Here is a 20,726-nt window from a genome sequence, read left to right as displayed (position 1 = left end):
CAGCCATCCAGGATCGTTACATACGATCCATGTTCTCCATAGAGATCAGAAGCTGGTGGGAATCGTTAACTGATTTAGAACGAAGGTATTGTGGTTGTTGCTGGGATTGCAGATAACGTAGCACTCACTGCAGGGTCACACACCAGCTGCACATTAATGTGGTGAGATTTTATTCAAAGTCTTGACACCTCTCTCTCTCTCTCCCTCTCTCTCTATCTCTATCTCTCTCTCTATATATACTTGGAGAGTGGGGGTGGGATTGGAGAAACATCCTCAGAGGCAATTAAACTATCCAAAATCATGCATCTTGAGAAAATAAAAAAAGTGAGTCATGGAATTTATCACTTTATTGGTGTCTGTTTAGAACATATAGATAGACCACAACCCTCAAGTTTAAATGTAATCATCTTTCATTTTCTCACAGTGCTACAGATTAATCTTCACTCACTCCTCGTGGTACCATCATACCAGTGATTAGCCTGGTGAAGCTCCATTCTCTCTGTGGCAAGGATATAATTCCTTATAAAAGAGAGAAAATCTGTCCAAAATTCCGAAAGTGCTGCCTCAGTAACACTCACAGGTTTTTCATAATATTTTGTTATCCTTACTTATCCATCTACAAAACAGACAACAACGGGAGGACACAGTACGACCTAACATACCGGCCACACTGCCCTACATCAAGAGCATATCAGAATTGACAACAAGACTCTGAAGAGCACAAGGAACCATGGTATCCCACAAACGCAAAGCCACTCTCCGACAAGGGTTAAAGACCCTATTCCCACAACATGCAGAACAAACATGGTTTACAAAATACCAGGCAATGAATGCATCAGACAGACAGGAAGGAAGCTAGCCATCAGACTTTTTGAACATCAGTCAGCAGCAAAACGGCACGATGAACTCTCCTTAATGTCTGTATATTCCGACAATGAAGGCTATCAATTTAATTTTGGCAAGGTAACCATAGGAGCTCAAGCCAAAAGTAGACGTGCATGGTTGGTCCTAGAGCCAAAACACCTGAACAAAAGCAAGTCTGCTTGGCGAGCAAGCCAACAACCTCATCCACAATCCAAGCTACAGATCTTTGTAAAAACCTCTCTGTTTATTTCCTGTGGTGGGTAAGGCCATTCCTTCTCTATGCATTGTAGCTGATATAGAATGTAAAAGCTCCTTGCGTATGTATGTCAGCATTAATAAAGCCAGCACCAGAGGTGCCTGTGGAGATGACCATCACTCTCAGGGAGAGACTCAGTGAGAGAGAATGCACTTGAAATAGGGAATTGCCACATGCCTGAATGGAAATGAGTTGTAGGAATATGGTAAACAGGCACCGGAAGGGAGTTATTTTCACTTTTGTTCTACTTTCATGTGATGTATGCAGCCCTGGTCATGCCAGCATGTTATACCTGTCCTGAACTGAGTGGCTGGTTCAGCTGTTCCACATAACAAGAAAGAATAAAACAGTTTGCTGTGGGTGTGGGTGTGCAGTCACATGGAAGTCACATACCCAGGGAAGGGTGATGCATTACATTCTCCAAAGGACATTTGCTTGGGTTTTTTTTTCAAACAACAAAGATCATGGTTTCACTTAAATGTCGCCAACTTCCTTTATGAAATACCAACAGGCTTTTATTCTGTGCCTCTAGATTATGAGTCAATGACTTGAGCACAAGGCACTGTCTTCCCGTCTGATAGATTCTGTGCCAAGAACAAGTTAAACATCTCAGGCGTCATTATTTTGCAACAGAAACATAGTTAGAAGGGACTTGAAGTTGTATCCGGATTTAATAAAGGCACAAATGATGGCTTTTTACAAAGTTGCACTGAGGCTGAGGAAGACACTGCGAAAACATGATGGCGGTAATGGGGAAGATCAGTGAGTGGCGAGGATATGAAGACGCAAATCTGTGCAGGGAGCAAAAAAGGGTCATGGAATTTGAGAACAATCTAGTCCCTCCTCACATATTGGTGAGTAACCTTTAAACAGTAACCAGCTGGCTATAATTTGTAAAGAGTGGAACTTTTGATTGGAACGGAAAATGTTGAATTCCACCTTTCCAAAATTTATACATCATGAGCCGCAAGTCAGTTCAAACTGGTTTAAGAGACAAAGCGACTTACCGGGAACACCAACTATAGCAAGGATGGGGTAGTAACCAGCCTGAGTAACCTTCAGTACATCATAAATCCGCAATGCTAATGATATCCAAGGCTGAGAAAGCCAGTAAAGACTATCGGGTAAACTCCTGTCCATTGTTGGAATATTCCAGCCTATTGTTCTCAGGCTCCAGTCTCCACTCTGCCTCTCCCTGGAGCTGCTGATCCCTGTGGGTGCTGTAGGCGATGTTCCTGTGCATGCAGTGGGATAACACATTGAAAGGAGTCCCTTATTCATAGAACAGGCAAACCCTCCAGTGACACGTTTAGGATCCACAGAGACTGACAATAATCGCAAACACTGAACAAACAGCTTCAATTAACCCTTTTCTTGATTTATTCAAATTCAAAATAACATTTAACTTTTAGACATTTTGGATGGGCCGTGTGAGCATAACTGAGAGGAGGAATGTTAGAGATAGTCAACCAATTGTGCTCAATCATTCAACCTGCTTTGGATATGGGATTAATGCCAAAGGATTGTTGGAACATAAACATGCTTATCTGTTCATAAATGGTTACATCCATCCTGTAAAGACTGATCAGTCATGACACTATCAGTAAAAATTTTATTGTCCATAATGTAGGGCCGAATGGCCTACTCCGGCACCTATTGTCTATTGTCTATTAGGATACTGATTGTGGATGATCAGCCATGATCATAATGAATGGTGGTGCTGGCTCGAAGGGCCGAATGGCCTACTCCTGCACCTATTGAATATTGTCTAATCTGAGGGGAAAATGTGCGTAAAATAACAGACAAATGGTGTGGATATGTTAACAGAGAACTGTACCTGACAAACACAATTCAGGTTGTTATTCCAGAATCAGAGAGTGAAGTTGAGAGTTGTGCCATTGATGTCATCGATGTCAAGGGACTGCATGTGAATTCTAATAAATGATACTTACTCAAAGTGTGATTTTATTTTCTATTTATTTGTGGGATGTGAGCCTTGCTGGCTGGCCAGCATTTCTTGCCCATCCCTAGTTGCCCTTGAGAAGGTGGTGGGGAGCTGCCTTCTTGAATCGTTGCATTCCTCCTGCTGTGGGTTGACCAAAATGATTGCGAATTTGGAGAATATACAGAATACAGAGAATCGGAGGACACAGCTGTTGAGATTCGAAGAAAGGACAATGATATTTGTTCTGTCCCGGTCTATCTCCCCTCATTCTGGCTTCTGATTTATTTAACTTCCACCTCTTCTAGCACCCCTTTCATTCTCATTCTGTCTGTTGCTCCCCTTTCTCTTCTCACTCAGTTTATCGCCCTTCACTTTCTTTCTCTCTGTTTATCTCTCTTTCAGTCCACCTTCATACACACTCTCTGTCTCCAAATTGTGCAGTTGAACAGCTCATGGACCGCAATGGGCTGAATGGCCTCTAACTGTGCTGTAATAATTCTGAGGTTCTCTGAACTACAATAAAAACTTTAGATGGCTGGAGAGAAAAGTTGGTCGAATGGTGGACACGGTGTACAATCAGCCGTTATCTCTTCCTGTTCTTCTCTTCTGCAGCTGCCTCAAGATGCCTGTTCAAATAGATTAAATGTAATTTAAGTCGGGTGGAGGATATTCACCGGAGAACATTTCAATCAGGACTTAATGAAGAATGGGATTACAGTATAATATAAATAATAAAACAAGAACAGAGCAGCACAAGAAATGAGAACAGAATAGAACTTATCATTGCAAGTTATTACAAGTTCAACACCTTGATGTGACAAATTGCCTGATTTGAACACAAACAGAAAAAAAAAGTGTTTCTTATTCTGAACACTATGCAAGTAAAGATTCAATTTCTTCAGTTTGGACTTTCCTATAATTAGACAGGTTTCAAATATTGCATAATTTATTCTTGCTGAAGTCTGTGATAAATGTCACCGATGGTGTTGAATTCAATGGCACTGGCACCACAGGATTGATCCTTTGAAAAAAAAGACTGGAAATGACAATCTTCGTACAGACAATGTGCTGCTGGCAAATGGGACTCACTGATGGCAGCGTGCATTCAACACATTATTGGACTGCTGGCCGACACTGAATCTTCCCACCATCTGTATCATAGGGCTTAGCATTGACCAGAATGTGAGATCGAATTGAAATGAATATACAAGTGTACAAGAGCAGGTCAGAAGCTGACAATTCGACAGTGAATAATAGATGGAATGCTCATTAAGACATGAGAGAAAGCAATATATTTCGGACAACCAGCCCATCGAATCACCTCCAACATTCAATCATTGCTGATATGTTTGTAATCCCGATTATCCTGCTTGCTCCCTTAACACGTGTTCTGCTTTTAATCAAGAACCAAATTACCTCTGCCTTAAATAATGTGGCCTGCACAACCTTCTGGGGCAAATGTTCCATAGATTCACCAACGTCTAGCGGAGGAATTTCCTCCCAATCTCAGCTCTAAAGTGTCATCCCTTCAATCTGAGGCTGTGTCCTGGAACCATGGTCTATCTGACTAGTGGAAATATGTTCTACATGTTCACTGTATCCCAACCTCTTGGTATTCTGCCAGTTTCAATCAGACCCCTCCCCTTATCTATCTAAATTCCACTGGGTACAAACACAGAGTCCTCAACTGTTCCTCATATGACATGCTGTAACTCCCAGGATCATTCTGGACCTCATCCAATATCAGCACATCCTTCCATAGATACAGTGCCCAAACAGCTCACAATATTCCAGATGCAGATGACCAGAGCCTTTATAAAGCCTCAGCAGTACGTCTCTGCTCTTGCATTCTAGCCTTGTTGAAATGAATGCAAACATTGCATTTACTTTTCCCACCACAAACTGAACCTGCAGATGAAACATATGAGAGGACGAGGACTCCAAAATACCTTTGATTTCACAAAATCTTTCAGAATGGAGTGTATGCATATAATTCTGCGTACCAAAATGCATAAATCTCACATATTCCCACGTGGTGTTCCATCTGCCATTTGTGTGCCCACTGTCCGAGCCTGTCTAAGTCTTTCTGCAGCCTCCCCACTTCCTCAACATCACCTGTCCGCCCAACTATCATTGTATCATCTGCAAACGTATCAGAAATGCCGTCAGGTCTTTCTTTCAAGTTGTTCATGTATACGGCAGCTCATAACTCCCTAAGGACTGTCCACCATCCACAAGGTACAACACTCAGGGTGCTTGGTGCCATTCAGGTTAAAGCAGTGGCTTGCTTGGAATCACATCTGCAAAATATTCACTTTCTGCATCAGCGGCACTCAGTAGGAGCACATGCTGCCCCCATTTTGTTGTGAATTTACCCCATTAAGGTGATGCAGAAATTGATGGACCGTGGCGCTGGTCTATTGATGTCTCTCTGTCTCAACACAAACTGTGTGGTGCTCACACCAACCAGTATTGCCATGTGTTGATGATGACTGAGAGATGTCTCTTATGAATGACTATGTGACTGTCACTAATTGGGGGCTGATGCCTGCCCCAACAGCCCTGGATGTGCCTGTGTCCACTGTCACACTGCAGATGTCAGATCTGTCTTCTGAGAGTCAATCCAAGGAAAGCACGGAGTTCTTACTATGTCCCCAGCCGAGCACTCAGATCGTGCAGACTAACAGATGCAAGGTATTCACCAACATATTCAATGTCTCCCTCCTACAAGACAAAGTCTCCACCTGCTTCAAAAAGACCATCACATATCCCCTCTCTATTAGGGAGGGAGGGAGACTGGAGAAACTGACTCCTCACCATTAACTCATTGCCCAACCTCTCAGAAACTAAAACCTGGGGGCAGTCAGAAAGTATTTGCCCTTTAATTCCAGTTGAAACCTTTCATATTCTCTGGGTTTGAAATCAGGGGACAGTGGCGACAATTGGGAAGATTTTGGAAGTCAGTCAGCAATGGGATCTCATTTGTCTCTGTTTATTTTTCTTTCAAATCATCTTAACTTTGATTCAATCGATTTCTATCTCTCTCCTTCACTCTTCATGGGGGCTTTCTGAGAGACGGAAGTTTGGACACAGGGAGAGGAAGACACACAGTGTCTGAGAGTAGGGAGCTCATAACTCTTCTGTCCTACCTTCGAACAGAAACACTGCTGCAGTTATGAGGCGATATGAGGCACGTTCATATGCTCTCTTCTCTGGGTTTGATATCAGGGGCAATGCTGGTTGGGTTGAAAAGGTGTATGAGAGGTGGGGGTGAGATGGGAAGTGCAGGAGATATTGTTTGGTTTTCAAAGTAATTCTCTTTATTTGTTCACTGTGAGGGTTAAGTAAATAAATTATTACTTGCTACATATAAAGTTGATATCAGGCATTTGATTTCATTTAATCTCTGTTTTTAAAACATCATACATGGGAGGCGAGCTTTTTGGTGTGACTCACGTTTAGTCATTAGAGGGGAATCCCTACTCCCTCCATAATGGTCTGGAGCTTCTGTTTTGGTTTAAATAACGAAGGGATGCCTTTATTCCCTCTCTAACAGATTGGGGGCTCAAGTCTGGAATATGGCCAGTTCATGCACAGGATTTGAATTGATATGGACGCATTTGGACAGAATTAAACAGAGTGGGAGATTTGTGTGCAAGATCATGAAATAGAACTTAGGTGAGAAAAATCTGTTTAATTTTGTTTACTTGTTGGGGGTAAAATTAAATGTGAGGGAAATGTCTCTGAACATTTCTAAAGAGAATCTGGGGTTTGGAGATGCTTCCCAAATTTGCCCAAAAAGTTTAGAAAGACAGAGGAAGTAAATATATTTTCGAATTAGCATGTAGGCGAAAATTGGATTCAAGGGAATCGGGTCAGAGAAAGGCTGAAATTGTAATGGAGTTGGTCAAGCACTTAGGTAATCAGAGAAACAGGCAATTTCAGATGAAAAATGAGAAGAAAATGCAAATAAGACAACTGGAGTTAGAGAATGAGAGGGAAGAGAGAGAGTTTGAATTATGGTTGAAGGCAGGAGAGAAAGAAAGGGAAAGAAGAGCCATGTTGGGATATAAAGAAAGGCAAAGGCAGCTCGAGTTGGATAAGATGAAGTTGGAACTTAAAACAAAATAATTTCAAATGGCAGAAGGAGAAGTACAAGCTGGAAGTGAGGATGAGCAAACTCATCAAACCAACAGCCTAATAAGGATATATACAAATATATCCAAACATTGTAGAAATTCGATGAAAAGAATACAGAAGCTTTTTTTTTTACCATTTCCTTTCAGAAACTGGCCAGGAAGTCTGTGGGTAATGTTACTTTCGACCACATTGGTAGGCAGGGTGAGTGAGGTGTTTGCAGCTCTGTCAGATGTGGTGTCAAGAGCTTATGGAGATGTCAAACAGGTTATTGTGAGTGCCTACAAATTGGGACCAGAAGCACATTGACAACAGTTGAGAAAGACAAGGAAGGAACCAGGTCAGTTCTATGTCGAAACTGAAAGAATTAAACAGGATAACTTTGATTGATGGATGAGAGTATTAAAGACAGAAAAGACTTATGAGGTTGATCGAGAGATTATTCTGTTGGAGAAGTTTAAAAACTCATTTCCAGAAATGATAAGAACTCATGTTGAGGAACTGAAAGTTCAAACACCGAGAAGAGCTGCTGAGGTGGCGGATGAATACATATTCGTGCATGAATCGAAATCTAGCTTCCGACAGCAATTTCATTCCATGAGGGATGTGAATCGAGGAAAAAAACAGGCGATTCTTCAATGAAAAAAAAAACGTGGATCACACAGTGACCGGTTTACCATTGGTGAAAAAATAAACCCATGCGGGTGTAAAGGAGGCAAGAGGCACTAGGTGTTTACACTGTAATGGAGAGGGAGACATAAACATACAGTGCCAGTGGTTTTAAAAAGGCACCGGCAAAAGGTGTTTTCACTGTCATATGGTGGGACACACATAGCCACAGTGCTGGTAGCTGAAGAAAGGCACTGGTGAAAAAGGATGCGGTAAATGATGCTAAGCCAGTGCGAGTAGTGGAGACAGCGAAGGAATTCCCAAAAGATTCCCAACAAGCTGCAAGAGAGTGCACAGCCGAGTCACAGACTGGATAGGAAGACGGTACCTGACCTCTATAAAGGTTTCACCTCTGTGGATAAGGTTTACTCAGGAAGAAAAGGAGGAGGGGGTAAAGAAGTAAAAACATTGAGGGATATGGGATCTTATCAGTCTCTAACAGTAAGAGATGAAAGTATTTGCACTCCTTCTGAAATGTTACCTGTGACAGTGGTAATCTGTGGAATAGTTGGAGAGAGATGTATCATTCCACTGTGTAAGATCAGGTTGGAAAGTCCTATCAAGACTGGGGAAGTGGCAGTGGGAGCCATTGAAAGAGCATCAATTCCAGGAATACAGGTGGTTATTGGAAACAGCCGAGCAGGATCAAAGGCAGGAGGCAAACCCTTGTAGTGGAGAAGCCAAAGGTATACCGGGGCCTGAGGAGGTAAGAGAGAAATAGCCTAGAATTTTTCTGGAATGCATGGTAACAAGATCTCACAGCCATAAGTTACAGCAAGAAGGGGAAAAAAAAGTAAAAACAAAAAAGGAAGTCAAAGTTCCAGTTAGCTGCCGTGTTTGATGAAATGGTAAAGGAAACATCTGAACAGGGAGCGGGTCAGGCAGAGGTGCTTAGTTCTGATGATTCCTGGAGTTACATCAAAAAGATGAAACAAGAAAATATTTATATCATGAGACTAACTCGGAAAAGGAATCAAAACATATTCCAAATGGTTATTATCTTAATGTTAGAATCTGAAGGCAAAAATGGAGTCCGCAACAGGTTTGTGCAGAAGAGAAATTGGCGGAAATGCACCAAATGTTGTTGCTGGGAGCATAAAGACAGGAAGTAATGTGGCTAGCACATGAAATACTGACAGGAAGTCATTTGGGAGTGAGGGAGAGTGAGGTTAAAATACGAAAGCAATTCTGTTGTCTGAATTAAATAAAGATGTGGTTGAATTTTGTCATTCCTGTCATACATGTCAAATGGTAGGAAAGCCACAGGCAGGAATAAAATCAGTGCCTTTGGAATGGACACTGAGGAAAAGGTATTAGTCACTGACACTCAGAACGAGGTGCATCAAAATACAAATTACCTGCTTCTGATGTGCCACAACTTAGTCTAAAAGGTAAGGAACTCCTTCAGAAATGGGATAGGACAGTAAGCTATCTGCCTGAGGAACAGGTCACTGAATCGAAAGCCGCGTTGCAGCAATATGAGAACATATACAGGAATAGAATGGGGAAGAGTAATTCTATCCTACATGAAGATGCTGTGGGTAATGCTGTTCGGAAAAAGAAACTCCTACAGGCTCAGTCTTCTCGAAGCCACACAGATGCAGAAAGAATTGGAAGCGATGCTGCAAAAATTTCTTCGCCTCCGCCGCATCTGCTCCCACGATGAGGCATTCCACTCCCACACATTCCAGATGTCCAAGTTCTTCAAGGACCGCAACTTTCCCCCCACAGTGGTCAGGAACGCCCTTGACCGCGTCTCCCGCATTTACCGCAACACATCCCTCACACCCTGCCCCCGCCACAACCGCCCAAAGAGGATCCCCCTCATTCTCACACACCACCCCACCAACCTCCGGATACAACGCATCATCCTCCGACACTTCCGCCATCTGCAATCCGACCCCACCACACAAGACATTTTTCCATCCCCACCCTTGTCTGCTTTTCGGAGAGACCACTCTCTCCGTGACTCCTTTTTTCGCTCCACACTGCCCTCCAACCCCACCACACCCGGCACCTTCCCCTGCAACCGCAGGAAATGCTACACTTGCCCCCACACCTCCTCCCTCACCCCCATCCCAGGCCCCAAGGTGACTTTCCATATTAAGCAGAGGTTCACCTGCACATCTGCCAATGTGCTATACTGTATCCATTGTACCCGGTGTGGCTTCCTCTACATTGGGGAAACCAAGCGGAGGCTTCGGGATCGCTTTGCAGAACACCTCCGCTTGGTTCGCAAAAAACACTTGCACCTCCCAGTCACGAACAATTTCTACTCCCCCTCCCATTCTTTAGATGACATGTCCATCATGGGCCTCCTGCAGTGTCACAATGATGCCACCCAAAGGTTGCAGGAACAGCAACTCATATTCCGCTTGGGAACCCTGCAGCCCAATGGTATCAATGTGGACTTGACCAGCTTCAAAATCTCCCCTTCCCCCACCGCATCCCAAAACCAGCCCAGTTCGTCCCCTCCCCCAACTGCATCACACAACCAGCCCAGCTCTTCCCCTCCACTCACTACATCCCAAAACCAGCCCAGCCTGTCTCTGCCTCCCTAACCTGTTCTTCCTCTCACCTGTCCCCTCCGCCCACTCCAAGCCGCACCTCCATTTCCTACCTACTAACCTCATCCCACCTCCTTGACCTGTCCGTCTTCCCTGGACTGACCTATCCCCTCCCTACCTCCCCACCTCTCCTCTCCTCTCCACCTATCTTCTTTACTCTCCATCTTCGGTCCGCCTCCCCCTCTCTCCCTATTTATTCCAGAACCCTCACCCCATCCCCCTCTCTGATGAAGGATCTCGGCCCGAAACGTCAGCTTTTGTGCTCCTGAGATGCTGCTTGGTCTGCTGTGTTCATCCAACTTCACACTTTATTACCTTTATTTCACCCATCTAGCTTAGATTGCCATAATTTATACTTCAAAACCAGTGTCTGGTTACAGCAAAGAAAGAAAATAATTCGACCCTTCCCCTGTCCGTATTACTCCCCAATTGTTTCCCCGTTACTCTGCAGTTTATTCTGTCTGACTGGAGCATTGCTCACGTCAGCTGTTTTCCGTCCTTCCGAATGATCTTCCTGAAGTACCTGAAAGGACAAAGAGGAGTGTGCTGTTTCAAATGTATTTCGGGCTGGGTGAGGAAATGACATGGTGGTGTTAATACTATTTAATGAGAAATAATTTCAAATGATTTTAAAGAGCTCCTTCGGATGTTGGTTGCAGAACGTGATGAAAATTCTCTCACTCCCCAGTAAGAATGCAACTCAAGAGCACTGGGCAAACCACTAAACTGCAAAGTCATGCATTAGAAACTGCAATGCAATAGGTTACAGAATAGCTGTGCATCATACACGAAGACATTGTGACAAATCCGATACAGAGCCGAGGCTATCATGTGCAGAAGAATGGGAGATTGTAATGCCAAATCAAACAGTGTCCAGGATGAACAGAGCTCGACTCTGGTAGTCTAGTGATGAGGATTCAGTGCCTTCGCTGGCATGGCCTTTTAATGTTTAACATTTACAGCAATAAATACAAAATACTGATGCATCTTTAGAAGCAGAATTATGCCATGGACCAGTCAGAATCACTTCACTGCATATTACAGGCCCATATCAGCAAAGCCAGATGCAACTGTCTGACGTGCAAATAGATTAAAACAATCCATTGTGGGGACGTCAGGAAAGTTGAAGGGCCATGATGGTTTGTGAGAGCTAACCGTAGGCCTCATGCCGCCAGGCCCAATGTAGGTTCTGAGGGCAGGAAAGCTGATGCTTCAGGTCCCAGAATGGAAACGTCAGCTTTCCTGCTCCTCTGATGCTGTTTGGCCTGTTGTATTCATCCAGCTCTACACCTTGTTATCTCAGATTCCCAGCATCGACAGTTCCTACTATCTTGGGATTCTGAAGGCTGGTTTTCACTCTTTACCCTGATATATCATCACTCTGGATCAATCACCCTCAATGACTCGCTTTTGTGTGCTGTCCTTTGCACGTCTCACCTTGGTTCAGAGCCCAGAGGGCATCCATGCACGTTAACTTGGCAAATTTCACTCAGGTCAGCCTAACAGTCTTGTATTAAGATCCTGAACTTTAGAAGTAGAAAGGAACCATCCAAACAACTCAGCCTGCTCCACCATTTACTGATATTGTGTCTGATATGATAATCCTGAACTGCACTTTCTTCCCTTTCCCCATAACCCTTGATACCTTCACTGAATAAAAATCTGTCGCTCTCACCATTGAATACACTTAATGACCAAGATGTGACAACCCTCTGCTGTGAGGAATTCCATGGATTCACCACCATCTGAGAGTATAAATGTTTCGTCATCTTAAATGTGCAAGACCTCATTCTGATATTAGGCACTCTGGTGCAAGATTGCCCAGAAGGAAAACCATTTTTTGTGTCCAACAGACTAAATCTCAAAGAAACCGGTAAGCTTTAATAAGCACCACGTGTTGTTTTTGTAATACTGTGTCTGAGCACGCGGAGTCATTGGATTTCATGACTTCCTCCTCTTTGGTTTCATCCCAGATGTAAAACTTTCACTGATACTGACAGAGCCATCTCCTTTTTGTCTTTTAATGTCAGGAATTTGTGTTCATTTTAAGAGTTTTGGCAGGAGCAATAAAATCTTCATTCCTATTTCAGAATCAAACCGAGAACACAGCAGTTGCAATGATGAATCCCAAAAAGGAAGGTGCGCACAATATTTGCAACTTTTTGTCTTGACACTGCTTTTGGCCTTTCGTTTCATTTGCAAAATGTTTGAGATTTGGGAAGTCAGCCAGTGATAGGATCTCAATTGTTTCTCTGCTGTATTGCGGTCGGGTGTGGAAGCCTCAGAGTGTGGAAGGCAGTGTGTGGTGGGATCTTGCTGTGCTGCTGGGTGACTGTGTCGGATTCCAGAAACATTCAGCCCTTGGATCCTGCTCCACCATTCATCGTGATCCTGGCTGATCATCCAACTCAAGAACTTTATCCTGCTTTCTCCCCATCACCTTTAACCCTATTCACCCCACGTGCTGTATCTGGTCGCCTCTTAATCACATTCAATGTTTTGCCACCAACTCCTTCCTGTGGTAATGAATCCCACATCCTCAACACTATTTGGGTGAAGAAATGTCTCCTCATCTCCGTCCTAAATGGCCTACCCCGAACCCTCAGACTGTGACACCTGGCTCTGGACACACTCACCATCGGAATCATCTTCCCTGCATCTACCCTGTTCAGTCTTATCAGAATTTTGTAAGTGTGTATGCGATCCCTCCTCGTTTATCTGAACTCTATGGAAAACAATTCTAACCTGGTCAACCTCTCCCCATATGCCAGTCCTGCCATCCCTGGAACCAGCCTGGTAAACCCTCGCTGCACTCCCTCGAGAGCAAGAGCATCCTTCCTCAGAAAAGGAGACCAAAACCGCACACAATATTCTGGGTGTGGCCTCACCAAGGCCCTGTCTGGCCCCTGTACTCGAAACCTCTCACAATGAAGGACAACGTACCGTTTGTCTTCTTTACCACCTGCTGCCCCTGCATGCTTACCTTCAGCATCTGGTGCACAAGGACACCCAGGTCTCCCTGCACACTCCCCCCTCCCAATTTACAGCCATTCAGGTAGTAATCTGCATTTTGTTTTTGCTTCCAAACTGAATACCTCACTTTTATCCAAATTATACTGCATCTGCCATTGATTTGCTCACCCACCCAACCTGTCCAGATATTCTGCATCCATCTCAGTATCCTCATCACCGCTCACCTTCTCATCCAAATGGGTTCGTCTGCAAACTTTGAGGTGTTCCACTTTGTTCCAGAGTGAGGTGGGATCTTGCTGTGTGGGGGGACAGGTTGTCAGATTGTGAAATGTAGCTAGGGTTGGGATCTTGCTGTGCTTTTGATGCTTTTTGTAAAATTTTATTCAAATTTTATTTCAGACTCCGTCTTTTTCACACCCGCCATCCCTGAGGAGAATTAATCCAGGAGCTGAAACTCTGTACGATACAGAGACAGAGAATGAATCAAATTGTTCTGCCGTGAGGAATCCACAGACGGGAGCTGGAACTGGGCTGGGGGCTGGGGTAGCAGAAAGGCAAAGGGGTTTGCTGAACAGTCTGACACCATCGTCTCCCTCTCCCCCCAAATTCCCAGCTGCCTGCCGCTCCCACATTCTTCACATCAACCCCCCCCATTCACTCTCCCCGCACACCATTCACTCTCCCCCTCCCTCCCCCCGTTCACTCTCCCACTCCCGCTCCATTCACCCTACCCTCCTCACCCCGTTCACTCTCCCCACGCCCCATTCATTCTCCCCCTCCCCCCGCTCATTCTCCCCCTCCCTTCACCCCCGCTCAGTCTCCCCCTCCTGCTCATTCTCCCCTTCCCTTCCCCCACTCACTCCCCCACTACTTCCCACTCCGTTCACTCTCCCCCTACTTCCCACCCCGCTCACTCTCCCCTTCCCTTCCCCCCCGCTGACTCTCCCACTACTTCCCACCCCGCTCACTCTCCCCCTCCCTTCCCCCCCCGCTCACTCTCCCCTTCCTGCTCATTCTACCCCTCCCTTCCCCCCGGCTCACTCTCCCCCCTAACTTTCTTTGTCAGTCCTACACTAACTTTCTCTCTCTTTATCCCTCTGTCTCTTTCCCTGGGGGTGTCACTCTGCCTGCCTGTGTGTTTCTATCCCTGTCCCTTTCTTTGGGAGCAGGTTTGTACTCAATGTCGGAATTGCAGGTGCTGAATAGTTCTTGTAATGGTTTCCTTACTGTCTCCCTCTCTCCTGATGGCTTTTCTCTCCCCAGTCAATGCCTCTTTTTATCCTCTCAAATTCTCTTTCTGTCTGCCTGCCTACCTTTCTCTCTCCCTCCCTCTCCAGCTGTCAGTCTCCCTCTCTCCCTGCCTCCCTCTTTCTGTTCCTTTCCCTCTGTCGGTCCCTGTCGCTCTGTCCTATCCCTTTCTCCCTCTCTTTCTGTTTGTTCCTGGCTCTGTCTGTCCCTCTGCCTCTGTCAGGCCCAAACCTGTGTGGGGGGGTGGGTGGGGGAGAGCAACATTTGTGAGGGCACAAAGTGGGGGCGGGGGCAGCTCCAAAATAGGGATGGAGGGCACACTTAAGGGGCAATATCTGCAGTGAATAAAAACCGGAAGAATGGCGGATGCTGTAAATCAGGAACAGAAACAATGTTACTGGAAAAGCCCACAGGTCTGGCAGCATCTGTGAAGAAGAAAACTGAGTTAACGTTTCGGGTGCGTTGTTCCTTCCTCAGAGCTGGGTCCCGGGACCCGAAACGTTTTCCTTCACAGATGCTGCCAGGCCTGTTGGGCTTTTCCAGTAACTTTGTTTTTGTTCGGTATTTGGAGGGAACAGAAATGTGGGAAATGCAATACTCGGAGCGCAAATTTGGCAGGTGGGGGCTAAATATTTGCACGGGGGCAGTGCAGTATCTAAGGGGACAATATAGTTTTGGTGGGCACAAAATGTGTAGATGGGGTACAATACCGTGAAGGGGTGGCAATATTTGAAGATGCACCTCCGGAGGGTCGCGAAACGGGCAAAACTAGGAGGCAATGAAACGTGTTGAGGGAAATATCGGGGGAATGGAGGAGGGGAGAATGTGAAATGAAAAGAGTATCGGGGCTCAAAACTGGAATACACAAAAATCTAAACGTCACGTTTTGGGGTGGGGGGTGGGGAAAGAAGGAGGCAAAGAAAAATGCAGTGAAAAATGCAGAGAGAAAAGACAAATAAAAGTGGAGGGAAAAGACATGGGGATGGAAGGGACAAAGCGTGAGGGAGGGGCCCAAAAGAGAAGTTGCCAGTGAGAGAGGGGGAGAATGAAATAAAGAGTTGACTCTGTGAGAGACAGAGACACAGGCAAGAGAAAGAGACAGAGAGAGAAAGAGAGAGAGGAAGAGCGAAAGGGAGACAAGAGGAGAGACTTTCAGAGAAAGAGACAGGAATACAAAGAGAAAGAAAAAGAGAGTGAGATACACGGACACACAGACACACACACACTCGCCTCAGACCTGAAATACACACAGAGACAAAGCTGGAGGTTCAAACCAGCTGCCAAACACTTTTATTCAGGCATGGGAACAGAATCTTCTACAACCAGGGAACACAGATTTATCCCACAGCGCAACATAGTATTTTCACACAAACCAACACGAGGTGTGAATGGGGCTGAACTTGACCAGCAAAGTCCGTGAGTTTACTTTTAATGAGCTTCAGGGAATGAACGTAAATCCACTTCAGCGATGTACATCAAATGGTGACATGGATCTGTTGCACGAGTGGACATTTGTTCATTGTCCAAATGATCCCTAGTTTATTTCTCTAGATCTGTGTATATATATTTCAGTGTATGAATATGTCCGTGTATCTCTGTAACTGTGTGCGTGAGTGTGAGTTAGTGTTTATGAGTGTGTGCATTAGTGTCTGTCTCTCTGTTTGTGTGTGTCTCTGTGCCTGTGTCTCGGTGCAGTGGGGTCTCTCTTGCCTTGGGTGTCAATCCATTGAAATGTGTTTTACCTCCTCTCCTCTTTCATTCTGTCTCTACCTCTTTTGTTTAAAGTGATACACCTGTCCTGTTAATGTGTGTCTCCATATGTGTGTCTCTGTGTGTATGTATCTGTATTTCTATCTCTGGCTGCAGGCGTACTCCTTGGAGGGATGTTTGAATGAGTGAATCATGAATGAATTAAAAAGTTAGGAATTAAAAACTCATTTTCTCGCTCCCTCTTGTGTTTAAAGTGATACGATGGCTGCCTCTGGCGGCCTCCTGACGACTCTACACAAACCGCTGATTTTTTGTTCCTTTGAAGGCATCGCAGTGTTTTAACATCTCCAGACACGCAGTTGCTTCGCTCTTGAAACAATGTCTTTGGAGACACAGAGAAGTTTTGTCCAATAGATGTTGTCCCTGAGATATTAGCAGAACGAGACATGAACAAGCCCACTGCTGATCTCACTCCCTTCACATTTGATTTCTTTTCCCGCTTAGGATCTGGGAGAGTAGATTCCAAAACATGACAAATTGCAGAAAGTGTAATAAGATTCTCCATGCCTCCTCACAAAATGGTTTACTCGAAGGTACCTGAATACATTCGCAAAGGGAATACTCTATTAAATGTATATAATGTCAGGAAAATGCCCAAAGGCAAACCATTTCCACATTTGCAGGGGGAACACAACATTTCTGAACATGAACATATTTACTCTGACAAGCATCAGGACATTTGCTTTCCTCTCTGTGCCAGCACATTTTGTGTGTGTGTTGCTGTTGCAGTGACCGGGCCCCTCTCTCTTTCTCTCTGACTGAACCCCTTATGCTTTTCACCCTTCACCATCCCCTGTGCAGTGGCAGGGGAAGCCAGCAGATAGTGGCGTGTTACCACTTTAACACAAGGGACAAGTCAGTGGTGAGACCGGGGAGCCTTTCTCTTTCCTTCTCTCTTACCCTGCGCTCGCACATTCTCTTTCTCTCCTCTCTCTCTCTCCCTCCCTCCTTCTCTATGTCCCTTTCTCTCTTTCTTTCTCACCCTCTCCGTTTATCTCCAACCATATCCCCCCTCACGCACACTCCTACCATCTCTCCCATTTCTTCCTTCCCCCACTCTCTCTACATTTCTCTCTTGCTGTCTCTCTCTCTCTCTGGCCCACCATTCAGAAAGCTCATGTTTGATGTGATTGTGTTTGAAAGCCACTTCCCAGTCAGAATGAAGGTGATAAATCTAAAACAACAAGCAAATCGAGACTATGAACAAAGACAGTGAACATTAGAAGATATAGAGTGTCAGTGAACAGCTTGTTGTTGAGAATGTGATGCTTGAGAGTCCTGTCCACTTCCCTTCCATCACTTCACTGAACATTGGGAGGTAACTGATCGGATGCCAATTAACTCGACTGGGATTTTTTTCTTCCTTTTGCGCTCAGGACATTGGGTAGATGCCAGTGCTGTGAATATACTGGCACAGATTGGCTTGGGTCCATGCCAGTTCTGGAACATGACCCTTCAGTGTTATTGCTGAAAGTCTGTCAGCGCCTACAGCTTTTGTAATGTCCAGTTCCTTCAGCCATTTCCTGATATTACATGGAGGGAGTCAATTAGTTCAAGATTGACATCAGGGACATTGATGTTCTCAGGAGGGGCAACAATAAGAAGATACAAAAGGCATACCTGTGTGATATGGCTGTACTGCATGCAAAACAAAACTTCTCACTGTATCTCAGTACATGTGACAGTAATAACTCAAACCAAATCGAACCGAGGGGTCATCAGCTCGACACTTCTTATTGAAGATGGAAGCAAACAGTTCTGCCGTGTCAGTGGAACGATGTCCTGTGTTCCCTCAGCATTGGCTCTGGGAATATTTATGGAGATGTCTCTTCCTGTTATGGCTCGAATTGCCCACCTCCATTCACAGCTCCCCTCGGCAGGTCTGCACAGCTCAGACCTGATCTGCGGTTTGGGTGGTCCCTTAGCTGTGTCAGTCACAAGCTGCTTTCACTGTTTGTACTTCAGTTACTCCTATGCTTTATATCACCAGATTGACACACTCAGTCCTGGCCCATGGCAATGGCATGTGTACCCACACCGAGATGTTTCCTACAGCAGTGTCCATTGCTCCCAACACACACAGGGATGACCTTCAGCCCCACCACAACACTGTTCCCCTGAAAAATGCCAGGGATCCTACACCCACTTTGTTCCCCAACCACTGACCTGCTGCACCCCCACTACACTAATCCTTTAACAACAGGCGTGGCCTTCACCCATACGATCGTCCCCAGCACCATCCTATTACCAACCCACACTGTTCCCCCAGCAATGGGAGGTGAGAGAGGATGAGATGAAGTGAGCCATACGGGCTGGCAAAAACCAGAGAGAGATGGAGGTTGGAAAGTAGAGAGTGTGAACGAGAATGTGGGAGAGAGGGTCTGCAAATAAAAGAGGGGAGTAAAAAGAATGAGGAGAGAGAGGGACATGATGAGATTCGGAGGGAGATATGGAGGGAGATGTAACGGAGGGAGAGATGAATTTTGTCGAGGCCGGGTCAGAATGGGTGACCCACAGGTGAAAGCAAGGACAGACGGACTTAAACCCATGTCCTGAGCATGTCCCCAGTCCCCTCCCCTTCCCTGAGGACAGGACCTGGGGCCGAGTCTGTCTCTCCCCAGCTCAGCTTCTTCAACACAAAGACAAACAACAACATTTTTGCTCTGCAGCCTGGCTCCTTTTTATTTAATTACACAGTGAAGTAATAGTTACAGTCAGTGGAATGGTGCCTTTTCCCTTTGGCCTGTGAGTTGAGAGAAACATTGACATGTTTCCCTGTAACCCCCTGTGGGATAAGGTTGGATAAACCAGCACTACCCTCAGTCTGTTACCATAGCGACAGGCTGCTTCATTGCTGAAACATTGAACTGAAATGAGAAAATCCTGGATGGATTGATTAATGAGTGAATTTGATTGATTGATGAATTTGGGTAAAGGGATATTTCAGCACATTCTTCAGCTGCTGCCTGAACTTAGTCTGGGTCACGGCATAAATCGCGGTGTTTGTGCAGCAACTGAGGAGCTGCAGCATGAAGCCCAGTTCCCGCACAAAGCCATGTAAATAGACAGAGTAATACAACAGAAACCACATCCGGTACCATATAGAATACACCATTAAGATCGACCATAACAGGATGAAATTGGCCGAGATCACAAACAGTAAAATGATGGATTTTTTTCGATGTCTCATTTCTGTGTCACACTGACCGTCCGGATTGGTGTGAGCCCGGAGTCTCCTGCGGGCTCTGCTGGTCACTAAAATGTGTCTGACGGTGAAAACATTGAGCAGCAGAATCAGGAGAAATGGGAGAGTCGGGGTTAGAATGTGGTGGAGGAACTCGATTGTGACCCAGGCACGAGACTCATAAACATCGATTGTTACATCACAAAACCAGGGGGTGTTCACCAGCCAATAGCGAGCTGTGAGCATAAAATACCAGAAAATGTTCTTTAAACAGCTCAGCACAGTCACTGTTCCCAGAACCACAGCCGCCGTTTTCTCACTGCAATATTTACTTTTCAGCTTCTGGCAACAAATGGCCACAAATCGATCAAAGGTGAAAGTGACGGTGAACCAGACAGAACAGTCAGTGGCTGCATAAAGCAGGACGGCGTGGATATTACACACGGGGATGGACTTCAGGAAATAAAACTGTTCCTCATAAACAATGGGAATGTGCCTCAGGATCAGGTCGAGGATAATGACCAGTAGATCCGCCACTGCCATGGCCCCCAGGTAACGTCTGACACATGGAGACAATCCACAATCTTTATGAAGCAGGACGAAGATCGTCACTATGTTAACTGTGAGGAAGGAAAACAAATAAAATATACATCAGCCTGGAGGCAAAGTTACCAGTTTGATTGAGGACCCAGTGACATTTTCAAATGTATCACTGATTTATTGAAAATAAATGAGGCTGAAGTAAAAAATAGTAATGGATCTTTTTTTTTGAAATGTAACAGAAAACACAACAATCTCTCCCTCCCTAAAGATACGAACGCACATCCAGAAGAACAGATGGTTTCTGGAACATTCCTACACACTCGAACTCTCGAGAGCAGGCACAGGTCACTTCTTCACAGTTCCTGATACAGAGGATGAAGACGTTGCCGTCCTGAAGGATTCTCTCCCAGTTTCTTGAAGACAAACGGAGGTTGTAAATTTCTGTCATTGAGTCTAAATTGCGGTCAATTTTCCATTGAAGAAACATGAACACAGGGAAAACGTATTCACCTCTTTACCTGCCTGAGACGATTTTGAAACAGTGTCTCCTTCTCTCTGGAAAGGGATCTT

The 20,726-nt window shown here is 45.1% G+C and overlaps 1 long non-coding RNA gene across 1 annotated transcript in view; it reads left to right on the top strand.

Annotated features, from left to right (window-relative positions):
- Nucleotides 1-20,067, top strand: part of LOC132210183 (uncharacterized) — a 140,814-nt gene extending 120,747 nt beyond the window's left edge. The window contains exon 3 of the long non-coding RNA XR_009446423.1: nucleotides 19,953-20,067. This is a non-coding gene — a long non-coding RNA (uncharacterized LOC132210183). The remainder of the gene's footprint in view (nucleotides 1-19,952) is intronic.
- The last annotated feature ends 659 nt before the right edge of the window (nucleotides 20,068-20,726 follow it).

The sequence above is a fragment of the Stegostoma tigrinum genome, chromosome 11 (genome assembly GCF_030684315.1).
Source record: "Stegostoma tigrinum isolate sSteTig4 chromosome 11, sSteTig4.hap1, whole genome shotgun sequence".
In the NCBI taxonomy this organism is placed as follows: Eukaryota; Metazoa; Chordata; class Chondrichthyes; order Orectolobiformes; family Stegostomatidae; genus Stegostoma; species Stegostoma tigrinum.
Note: the sequence above shows the minus strand (reverse complement) of the source record. Positions and strands in the feature narration are given on the sequence as shown.